At 41.6% G+C, this 12,534-nt stretch overlaps 1 protein-coding gene across 12 annotated transcripts in view; it reads right to left on the reverse strand.

The window, feature by feature from the left end:
* RNF111 (ring finger protein 111) overlaps positions 1-10,490 on the reverse strand; it is a 113,065-nt gene extending 102,575 nt beyond the window's left edge. For 5 of the 12 annotated variants that reach the window (XM_017896257.1, XM_017896223.1, XM_017896240.1 and 2 more), the window contains exon 1: positions 9,933-10,490. The gene's annotated coding sequence lies outside the window, so the exon portion shown is untranslated. Of the gene's footprint in view, positions 1-9,599; positions 9,875-9,932 lie in introns of those variants that run through there. The other 7 variants (XM_017896232.1, XM_017896267.1, XM_017896277.1 and 4 more) reach the window with 6 other exon arrangements.
* Between the last annotated feature and the right edge of the window lie 2,044 nt (positions 10,491-12,534).

The raw sequence follows: 12,534 nt of genomic DNA on the forward strand, positions 1-12,534 counted from the left end.
GATAGGTGCTGACGAGTTGATGGGTGCAGCACACCAACATGGCACAAGTATACATATGTAACAAACCTGCACGTTATGCACATGTACCCTAGAACTTAAAAGTATAATAAAAAAAAAAAGAATCAACATTAATAAATTAACAATTTTTATTGCTTTTTTTTTTTTTTTTTTTGAAACAGTTTCACACTGTCACCAGGCTGGAGTGCAGTGGTGCAATCTCGGCTCACTGCAACCTCTGCCTTCTGGGTTCAAGCCATCCTCCTGCCTCAGCCTCCCAAGTAGTTGGAATTACAGGCATGTGCCACCACGCCCTGCTAATTTTGTATTTTTAGTAGAGACGGGGTTTCACCATGTTGGCCAGGATGGTCTTGATCTCTTGACCTCGTGATGTACTTGCCTTAGCCTCCCAAAGTGCTGGGATTACAGGCATGAGCCACCATGCCCAGCCCTCTTTTTTTTTTTTTTTTTACTGCAAACTGTAATCACGACAAATATAGTGATTATTAATGCAGTTTGGCCACTGTCTTGATTTGTGCTACAGGGCCAGTAGTTTAATGCACCATTGTTTTTTGTACCATCAGTGCAAACGTCAACTTATGTTCGTATCAGTTACATAGAAAACGAGAACTTGGTATTATTCTGAAATAGTTTCAACCTGGTAGACCTCCTGAACACTTGAAGAGCCACCTCAAGAGTCCACAGACCACACTCTGAGAACCACTACACTGGATGTACACATAAAATATAGGAGGAAAGAGATATAACTTCAGAGAAAAGACTTGGGACATAGGAAGACAAGAATGGCAAGGAGCCTTGTTTTTTTCCGTGTACATTCTCTGTACCGTATAAATTTGGTACACTTTGTATATATTACTTTTCTCTAAAAAAATTAACTTAAAAAAAGACATTTAAACTGAGATTAAAAGTAGAAATTACGCATATTAGTAGAAATATAAGTACATAATCCAGAGAAATATGAACATACTACTTAGAAATATAAAGGTATAGACTAGAAAAATAATTTTTGAGAGCTAAATGTTTCTGTTTAACCAGTACAACTAGGGGATTAGGAGAGTGGCATAGGAAACCACTTTTTTCATTATAAGTTTTGAAATTGACTTTTAAAACCGTGTACAGATATTAATTAGTTGAAAATTTAAAATATTCAAAATATTACTTTGAAAAAACACATATTAAGTTAGGTTGAATAAGTAAATAAAGCAAATATCCATACACAGGTAAGAAACTGGCTAAGAAATATACCAAGATGTAACAGTAACTGCCCGGGGGAAAAAAAAAAAGAATGTACTGGTGAGTTTTCAATCACATACAGAAATTCTGTTTTTAATAACTTTATTTATTTAATTTAATTTATTTATTTATTTATTTTATTTATTTATAAGACAGAGTCTTGCTCTGTTGCCCAGGCTGGAGTACAGTGGCGTGATCTCCGCTTACTGCAACCTCCACTTCCCAGGTTCAAGCGATTCTCCTGCCCCCAGCCACCTGAGTAGCTGGGATTACAGGCATGTACCACCTCGCTTGGCTACTTTTTTTGTATTTTTTAGTAGAGGCGGGGTTTAACCAGGTTGGCCAGACTAATCTTCAACTCCTGGCCTCAAGTGATCCATCTGCCTCGGCCTCCCAAAGTGCTGGGATTACAGGTGTGAGCTACCACACCCAGCCCAATTTTTAAAATTCATTTTAAATTTCATTGAAAAGCAACAGTTTTCTTCAGATTAGAATGTCTGATGACTTAGTTAAAAGTATAAACTTTAGTTTTTTAATAAACAGTTAAGTGGCTAAACACACACACACAATCTTTTCTTCATTTCACATGATCACAATTAAGAACGTATCAGAACATAACTCATCATGTATTTGAAAAACAAAACAAGAAAAAAATTGCTTTATGATAATAAATTGCTGAATCTTAGGTGATTATTTCATAAAATCTTCAAAGAAATATAAACTTACTACCAAAAATCTAATTTAAATTTAGTTTCCTAGTGATTTCCTGATGCAGTAAAAAAGAGGTTCTTCCTGTATATAAATAACGCAACAACACCAAATTGGATTGCCCACTAAAATTAACCAGGGTTCCATGGAAAATGGCTCATTCCAAGACTGACACAGGAAAGAAACAAGATGCGCTTGCAACATCTTGCTGTGCCAGAAACACAGGAAATACTTTTTTTAAGAAAAGGCTGGGCATGGAGGCTCATGCCTGTAATCCGAGCACTTTGGGAGGCCAAGGTGGGGGATCACGAGGTCAGGAGTTCAAGACCAGCCTGGCCAAGATGGTGAAACCCCGTCTCTACTAAAAATACAAAAATTAGCCAGGGGTGGTGGCAGATGCCTATAATCCCAGCTACTTGGGAGGCTGAGGCAGAGAATTGCTTGAACCTGGAAGGCGGAGGTTGCAGTGAGCCAAGATTGCACCACTGCACTCTGGCCTGGGGCGACAGAGTGAGACTCCGTCTCAAAAACAAAAAAGAGGGCATGTTAAAAAGATACAGGAGCCCACGTGGAAAGGCTCCTAATGGACAAAATAAAGGTAATAATGGGTTATAACCCACTGAATAAAACAGGGAACACACGATTCTTTATTAATCAGATAAAAGAATGTCTCTTCCTTATAAAAGAATGTCCATTAGTGAAGAAAATGGATGAGTTACAAAATAAACCCTTTCCAACCATCAGAGTAGAGATGAGTATACGCAAGAAACATCAATGGATGCTACATGGGCCTTGGGGGATGTGGGGAGTGATGAGGAACAGGATGATCTGATGAGGAGCAGAGTATCTGCACTATCTCAAAGTTATCCCCACAGATTGCTTATTAGGTGCACTGTTCCACATTACAGGAGACTAAAGAGATATGAAAACTAAAGGCATTTTGTGATCCTGAACTGGGTCCTATGAGGAAAATGCTGTAAAGGGATAAATGCTATTATTGGGACAATTTGACAAAACTGGAAAATGAGCTGTAGATTAATATTATCAAAGTTAAATTTCCTGAATTTGGTAACTGGTGCAGTGATAATGCAAAAGAACACAATACACAGTGAATATTTAGAAACAAATAGGCATAATGTAATGTAATGGGCATAATGTAAGCAAATTCCTTTTAAATGATTCAAAAGAGAATAAGGGGCCAGACACAGTGGCTCATGCCTATAGTCCCAGCACTTTGGAAGGCTGAAGTAGGCTGATCACTTGAGGTCAGGGATTTGAGACCACCCTGGCCAAGATGGTGAAACCTCGTCTCTAACTCAAATACAAAAATTAGCTGGGCATGGTGGCGGGCACCTGTAATCTCAGCTACTTAGGAGGCTGAGGCAGGAGAATCACTTGAACCTGGGAGACAGAGGTTACAGCGAGCCGAGATCGCACCACTGCACTCCAGCCTGGGTAACACAGCAAGATTCCATCTCAAAAAAAAAAAAAAAAAAAGAGAGAGAGAAAATAAGAGGCAAGTATGACAACATTAAAAATTGGTGAATCTGAATAATGGGTATTCAGGAGTTCTCAGTACTATTTTTCAAATCTTTCTGTAAGTTTGAAATTATGTCAAAAAAAAAAATTTAAGTAGCCGGGCATGGTGGCTCACGACTGTAATCCCAGCACATTGGGAGGCCGAGGCGGGCGGATCACTTGATGTCAGCAGTTCAAGACCAGCCTGGCCAACATAATGAAACCCCGTCTCTACCAAAAATATAAAATATAAGCTGGGCGTGGTGGCATGCACCTCTAACTCCAGCTACTTGGAAGGCTGAGTCAGGAGAATCACTTCAACCTGGGAGGTGGAGGTGACAATGAGCCAAGATGGGACCACTGCACGCCAGCCTGGGCCACAGAGTGAGACTCTGTCCAAAAAAAAAATTAATTAATTAAAGTAACAACAAATTGGGATGTCAAAAGATAATAAATAATTTATTCGAGTGCCCTATAGTACATATGAATAAGGAAAATGACTACAACACTGATTCAGACTTGACATCTAGCCATATACAGAATTTCTTAAATTTTGTATTCTGTAGAGAAGGAAAAATATTTTTTAAGAATCCAATCACATACATACTAAACTAAGATGCTAATCCTGTATGCCCTCAGGAAAATACAGAAATCTTTTCCATGTTAACACAATCCACACTGCTGAACTCTCCTTTCCACCAGCAAGCCATAAGCCCCTTACAGGCAGGTGTTAAGAGCCTGCCCTTTGTTGTAACTCAAGCACTGGCACAGTGCCTGAAATACAACACTCCTGTTTGTTGAATAAATACTGAACATTTACAAATAGAAACAAAACACTGTATTTTATCAAAATGAAAAGAAACGGGGGAGGGAAGAGACAATTAAATATGGTACTTTTACAAATTTTTTTTGAGACAGAGTCTCACTCTGTCACCCAGGTTAGAGTGCAGTGGCACAATCTCAGCTCACTGCAACCTCCACCTCCTGCGTTCAAGCGATTCTCCTATCTCAGCCTCCCAAGTAGCTGCGATTATAGGCACCCACCACCACGTCCAGCTAATTTTTGTATTTGTATTTTTATTTTCTTTATTTTGTGTTTTTAGTAGAGACCAGGTTTCAACATGTTGGCTAGGCTGGTCTCGATCCACTCGCCTCGGCCTCCCAAAGTGCTGGGATTACAGGCGTGAGCCATTTCACCTGGCCACTTTTACAAATTATTTTAAAACATTTTTAAATATGATTGAACATTTTCTTTTTCTTCTTGAAATGGAATCTTACTCTGTCACCCAGACTGGAGTGCAGTGGCGCAATCTTGGCTCACTGCAACCTCTGCCTCTTGGATTCAAGTCATTCTTCCGCCTCAACCTCCCGAGTAGCTGGGATTACAAGCACCCGCCACCATGCCCACCTACTTTTTGTATTTTTTGGTAAAGACAGGGTTTTGCCATGTTGGGCAGGCTGGTCTCAAATTCCTGACCTCAGGTGAGCCACCTGTCTCAGCCTCCCAAAGTGCTAGGATTACAGGTGTGTGCACCACCATGTCCAGCTTAAATACGAATGAACATTTTCAAAAAAATATTATTTTACTGTATTTCATTTACTCATTTGAGATAGGGTCTGCTGGCTTTGTCACCCAGGTTGGATGGAGTGCAGTGGCACAATCTCGACTCATTGCAACCTCTACCTCCTGGGTTCAAGCCATCCTCTCACCTCAGCCTCCCAAGTAGCTGGAGTGCAGTGGCACAATCTCAGCTCATGGCAACCTCTGCCTCCTGGGCTCAAGCCATCCTCTCACCTTAGCCTCCCCAGTAGCTGGGACTACAGGCATGTGTCATTATGCCTGTCTAATTTTTGTAATTTTTTGGTACAGACAGAATTTGATCACGTTACCCAGGCTGGTCTCGAACTCCTAGGCTCAAGCAATCCACCTTCCTGAGCCTCCCAAAGTGCTGGGATTACAGGCATGAGCCACTGGGCCCAGCCAAAAAAATATATTTTAAAATATGAACATTTTCAAACCTCACAAAAGCAGAGAACAATATTATTAATATCCATGTACCCATCACCCCAGCCCAACAATTATCCAGATTGTGCCTGACCTGCTTCATCTATCTCATCTCCCTCCACTGCTTTTTTTGGTTTTTATCTGGTATCTGTTTAAAATAACAGACATCTCTGGGCACGGTGGCTCACGCCTTTCCCAGCACTTCGGGAGGCCAAGACGGACAGATCACCTGAGATCAGGAGTTCAAGACCAGCCTGGCTAACATGGTGAAACCCTGTTTCTACTAAAAATACAAAAAGTCAGCAGGCATGGTGGCACGCTCCTGTAATTCCAGCTACTCGGGAGCCTGAGGCAGTAGAATTGCTTGAATCCAGGAGATGGAGGCTGCAGTGAGCTGAGATCACGCCACTGTACTGCAGCTTGGGCAACAAGAGGGAAACTCCATCTCAAAATAAAATAAAATACCAGACATTTGCAAGCTTTCTCCCTAATTCTTCAGTCTCTATCACTAATAAAAAGCGGGCATTTTCTTACATAAACATAATGCCATTATCATCCCTAACAAAGTTACAATAACTCCTTGATATCATACAATACCCATCCATATCCAGATTTCCCCCAGTGTTCCAAAAATGACTTTCTACAATTGGTTTGAGTCAGGGTTTAAACAACACCAACATATTATATTTGGTTACTACACATAAAATAATTTTAATCTGTCTGCATCATCTGGCCGCAAATATGAAAAGCTTAACAGACAAACCAAATAATTAATTTACATTTGTAGATTCTCTAGAATCAAACCTCATCTACTGCATTTGCTGTTCCTGCTATCTGTAGCAGTCTTCCTCCAAATCGTCAGTATGGCTGATTTTTTCTAGTAATTGCAGTCACAGGTCAAATCACCACCTCTAAAAAGGCCCTCCCTAACCACTCAATCTATAGTAAAACCATTTCCCTCCATGCCATATCACATGGTCCTATTTTTCTCACGGCACTTACCACTACCTGAAACCATTCTGTTTATTACGTTCCCCCACACACAACAGAATGTCAGCTCCATGAAGGCAGAGTGCCTTCACTGAAGAACAGTGACTGTGCCTAGAACATGAGACATTCAATAAATGTTATCTGCATAATAATGCAGTACTGCTCTTTAAAAAGTAAGCTCAGCTAAGTATTTGGAGACTTTTTTGTTGTTTTGTTTTTTTTTTTTTTTGAGACGGAGTCTTGCTCTGTCACCCAGGTTGGAGTGCAGTGGCATGATCTCAGCTCACTGAAACCTCCACCTCCCGGGTTCAAACAATTCTGCCTTAGCCTCCCGAGCAGCTGGGATTACAGGCACGTGCCACCACCATGCCCGGCTAATTTTTGTATTTTTTTTTTAGTAGAGACAGGGTTTCACCACATTGGCCTGGCTGGTCTCGAACCCCCGACCTCATGATCCACCCGCCTCGGTTTCCCAAAGTGCTGGGATTACAGGCGTGAGCAAGCGCCCCCAGCCTCAGCTAAATATTTGTCTTTAAACATTTGTAATTCACTCCTTGTGTAATGACATAAATTGAGTACCTGTAGAAACCTGAGCCAGCTGTTACCAAGAATCTGTAGGATGTAGGAAAGAAGCAAACAGAGGTATAAGACATCCAAATGTAACTGTGGACTTTTACCGAACAATAATTACAGGTTTCTGAAAGAAAAACAAAGTATTCAGGACGATTTTTAAAATGTTACCAGGAGTAATAAAAAATTTCATTTTTAGTACCATCTGAAAGCTATTAAAGCTTGAGTAATTAATATCTACAATGGGACAACAATAACAATAATATGTGGAACAACAATCATTGTTTGTTTGTTTGTTTTGAGAAACAGTCTCGCCCTGTTGCCCAAGCTGGAGTGCAGTGAGAGGCACGATCTCAGCTTACTGCAACCTCCGCCTCCCAGGTTTAAGCCATTCTCCTGCCTCAGCTTCCCAAGCAGCTGGAACTACAGGCACATACCACTAAGCTCGGCTAATTTTTCGTATTTTCAGTAGAGATGGGGTTTCACCATTTTGGCCAGTGTGGTCTCGAACTCCTGACCTCAAGTGATCCACCCGCCTTGGCCTCCCAAAGTGCTGGGATTACAGGGGTCAGCCACCACACCTGGCCCACAGTTTCATCATAGGTTTTACACACACACATTTCATGAGGGAATTGATGCTTTCTGTATAGCATTTCTTTCTGGGGATTCGATTACGACGAATAAAACAACGAATACCAAAAACCTAACTAGACATACAAACCGTTAGATTTGGGACCTAGAGAAAACCAGAGTTATCTATTCTACAATACTCACTTAAACAGAGAGACCTGAAGCCTAAGGAGGGTTAACAATAAACTCGGAGATCTAATGTATAGCAAGCAAAGATAGATCTAAAATCTAGATCTTCTGTCTCTAGTCCTATATTATTTCATAAGATAATGTTATCCATAGAATGTTAATGTCAGGTTATAACATATTTTAACTTCTATCGTTTTTCAGATAGTCTCTTTTATTTCCTACTGAAGTCTTAGCCCAAAAGGGGAGAAAAAGGCAAAAGAAGGGCACATAAGTATGCCTCAAGTAAAGCATGATACAGAAACCCCTCTTTAAACTATAACAACAAAAAAGTATCTAAAAATCTAAACGGTTTGATTCAATTAGTTTCTTTTATATTTTTTATTTTAAAGTAAAATAACTAGGAGTATCTGCTAAATGACTATACCTTAGCTTTATACAAGCAAGGTGCTGTTCTCTTAAACATCAGACTAGCTCTCTCTCAATAATCTGTAGAAACGGAGTACCCCCAGTGAAATTCGTTAAGGTGTAACCTCTGTTGTAATGCATTTTTCACCAAAATGGAGTCACTTTGTTTATACCTTTCTTTAAAAACCAATTCTATGTCAGGTGAAATAAGTAGCAAACATGTGGCCAACAGACAGCAAACAAAAGTTAAAAAGTGACAGAAGGATCTGCACATGATATAGCACTCGTGATAAACTAGGAGAGACTTACTCTTCCTACTTTTTCCTATAATATTATTTAGACCAATTTACAAACACCCTCATCAATTCTTAGAATACTATTGCGAATCTTTGGTCACAAACAAATGAGCAGGAGAGAGATGATAAAGTCATTTGTCCAAGGTTAAATGGCAAGAAAGTGTCCAAAATAAGATAAATCAAGGCTTTTAAAAAATCAACTTAAAATTATTTTAAAAGTAAAAGGACCTCCTTCTTATCCATCCGTTTTACCTCACAAATATAACCAGACTAGGATGAAACAATGTGGCTTATACTGACATGAAGATTTTTACAAAAATACATACAGTAACAAACGATCAAAAGGTGTATCTTTACTGTAATAAAGCTAAGTCCAGTGTTACAGAACTTGTGTATAGTAATCTCAAAATCACATTCAAGCATTTACAAGCATCTCACACACACACACACAACAAAAATGCGAAAGGAAATGGAACCTTAGCTTATCTTTTCCCAGTTTGTTCTTTTTAGTTGAAGAGGCCCCTAAAACAAGAAAATTATAAATAAAATACCAAATGAAATAAAGTTTACATTGTCAGGTTCAAAAGCTACAGCAACTCCTACAAAACATAGTCTATGTAAGTTGGCATCTTACCATTCAAGAGCATTCTAAATTAATGCCGCACGTAAATCAAAAAACAGGAAAGCTTACAGCAATACAATGGAATCACCCCACACTACACACATGAACAAATTAAATGAATACCCTATACTTCCTGGTATTTTTTGAATAATCAAAACTTACACTTGGGTTGAGAAATACCCTCTGTAAACATCTACTATAACCTATTTAAGAACTGTTGTGACAAATCTATTTCTGCTGCACTGAACAGATATTCCCACTACAGCACTGACACTCTCTGATAAATTATCAAAGGACAATAGTAAAAACATCCAGCTTCTTTTTAAATGACCAACAAGCCAACTCCATACAAAATCGGACGCGTCTGTATTTCAGCTGTTCCGCGGACTACGTTTCCTTGATCACAGCAGCAGCAGGCGGCTCCCTAGCCGTCAGGGCTGACTTAGCGCCCTCCAACTCCCCGGGTCCGGGTTACCTTCACTCCATTGTCAAATCGCACTCCTACGCCTCGGTCCTCAGCCCCCATCCTGAGACTCTAGGGAGAGTCGGAAGAGAGAGAGAAATCCCCTCACCCACACTTCCTCACTGTAGGCTGTGGGTGTGTCGGTAGACGAATGCCTTGCCCAAATACAAATAGTCTGCGGAGACCCAGACCCTAAATCACCACTGAGCCAGATATAACCGGCCGGTCGCCGACCCCAGCCTTCCGCGGCCGCAGCCCTTCCTCTTTCTCCCCTCCAGGCCGGCCCCTCCCCCGTTGCGCGCACGCGCGGCCTCCAATGGATCCCCTCCCCCCTGTTCCCCTCACCTTAATCATTAGCCACCCTCTTCTCTTCCAGGGTCCGGGAATCACTGACCCAAGAAGGAAGACAGAAATGTAAGGCGTAAAGAGTAATGCGTCGAGAGCCAGCGATCTGCGCCTCAGACGTCGGCCTAACAGGCCCCTAGAGTCAAGAGCAGTGTCTGTCACCACCACCAAAACTGTACGTGCGGCAGCGCCTGGACTCGGCCCAGCTAAGCCGGCGTGGGTTCAGAATGCCTGATTTGGTCCCGCAAGAACTCCTTCTCTGAAGCTGCGGGCGTTTCTACGCTGCGCAGACCGAACACCTCCTCGCCGTCGCCGCCACTGCCGCTGCTCCCCTACCGCCGCCGCCGCCGCTTCGCCGCCGCCGCCGCCTAACCAACTCCTCCCCTACCGAGGAGAGCACGACACTAGGGGCCTTTACGACAGTTCGGAAAGTGAGAGCGCAGTAGCCTTCACGCCTCCATTAACATCTGTTTGGTTCTGCGCTTGCTCGATTCCCGTTTCTCACCGTCCCGCCCCCTCGGTCCCGGCCCTCCCCCTTTGTACTGGTTTTATCAGTCTGTTGGCGAAACTGAAAGGTGTCACAAAGCTCATTATTTAATTTTCTGTGGTAATTATGCGTTCAACATTTAAGCCAAATCTTGACTACATCTTGGTTCATTTTTTCGTAACTAAAAATTAACCAACTACAGAAATTATTATATTTACAGATACACGTAAACAAAAACATCATGAGTTAGTGTCTTTCACAACAAATGATACCCATATCATATGCGCTAATTACATAAAGATCAGGGCACCTGACTGTTAATGCTTCCGGAATCAGATCAAAAGTGGTAACATATCTCCTGCTAACTCGGGCTGTACAATCGCATAAGCCTCCTTGTTTATTTTATAAAAGTCAGTAGATAACAAATGCGTCATTATATGCATTAGGAGGATAGAGGATGAGACTTAGAGTCCATCAGGCAGACTTCCTTTCAGAAGTCCAGTGATGCCACTTAAGAGTTCTCTGATTCATGAGATCCTTATAAATCTTAGTTTCCTCCTCTATAAACTGGGAAAACGTATTGACCTCAAAAGGTTCTTGTTAGATTAAATGAGACAGTTTATATAATGCTTTGAACATTACTCGCCACTTAAGTGTGCACTAAACATTAATTCCCTCCCTTTGCCATCAACTCATCTTTTTCAATACTTTTTTTGTTCATTCATATTCTTCATATCATTCAGCAAACAAATGATTTTGGCCAGGCGCGGTGGCTCATGCCTGTAATCCCAGCACTTTGGAAGGACGAGGCGGGTGGATTACCTGAGGTCAGGAGTTCAAGACCAGCCTGGCCAACATGGTGAAACTCCTTCTCCACTAAAAATACAAAAAGTAGCCCGGTGTGGTGGCACACGCCTATAATCCCAGTTACTCGGGAGGCTGAGGCAGGAGAATCGCTTGAGCCGGGATGGTGGAGGTTGCAGTGAGCCACGATCAAGCCTCACACTCCAGCCAGGGTGACAGAGGGAAACTCTGTCTCCAAGAAAAAAAAAAAAAAAAGGCCTGGCGCGGTGGCTTACGCCTGTAATCCCAGCACTTTGGGAGGCCAAGGTGGGCGGATCATGAGGTCAGGAGATCGAGACCATCCTGGCTAACACGGTGAAACCCCATCTCTACTAAAAATACAAAAAAATTAGCCGGACGTGGTGGCGGGTGCCTGTAACCCCAGCTATTCGGGAAGCTGAGGCAGGAGAATCGCTCGGACCCGGGAGGCAGAGGTTGCAGTGAGCTCATGATTGTGCCACTGCACTCCAGCCGGGGCGACAGAGTGAGACTCCGTCTAAAAAAAAAAAAAGAAAACACAAATGATTTTAAAATTACAATAATAATCAAGGAAAGCAGACTGTGTGGGGAAACTAAACGAGCATTCGACTAGGATTTTCCTCAATCCTCCTATTTTCTCACTCTTAAATGTAGAATTTTGCCCGGACTATCTTATCTTCTCCCATGGTTTTAACTGTTACTATCTCATGACTTCTCAAACCTGTATTTCCAGCTCTAACCTTTTTCCTAAAGCTTTTGACCTGTGCTCTTCAATTAGGTAGACACCAGCCACATGTGGCTGCTGAGCACTTAAAATGTGGCTAGACCCCCTCCTGTTCTCCCTCTCCCCTCCCCTCTTCCTTTTTCATCTCCCTTCCTCAAAAAAGAAAAGAAAAGAAAAAAGAAAAAAGTGACTAGCACAAATTGAGAAGTGCTTTAAGTGAAAATCCACATCGAATTTCAAAGGTACAATACAAAAAAAAAAAGACTTAAAATCTCAGTACTTTTTAGTATTTATTATATGTTGAAATATTTTGGATATATTGGGTTAAATCAGTGGTTCTGAAGCTGGGATGATTTAGCAACATCCGGAGACTGTTGGTTGTTACAACTCAGGGAGGAGGGGTGTGGCTACTGGCATCTATCCACTAAGATAGAGGCTGGGGATGCTGGCCTCTCCGCAACGAAGAATTCTTTGGCCCAAAATGTTAATAGTGCAGTTGAGAAACCCCAGATGAAATAAAAGGGTGAGGGCTTGAACTCTGTTGGGATGCTGAAGGAAAAGAGCAGAAA

This window comes from Rhinopithecus bieti, unplaced genomic scaffold (genome assembly GCF_001698545.2).
Source record: "Rhinopithecus bieti isolate Rb0 unplaced genomic scaffold, ASM169854v2 scaffold_947, whole genome shotgun sequence".
Classification (NCBI taxonomy): Eukaryota; Metazoa; Chordata; class Mammalia; order Primates; family Cercopithecidae; genus Rhinopithecus; species Rhinopithecus bieti.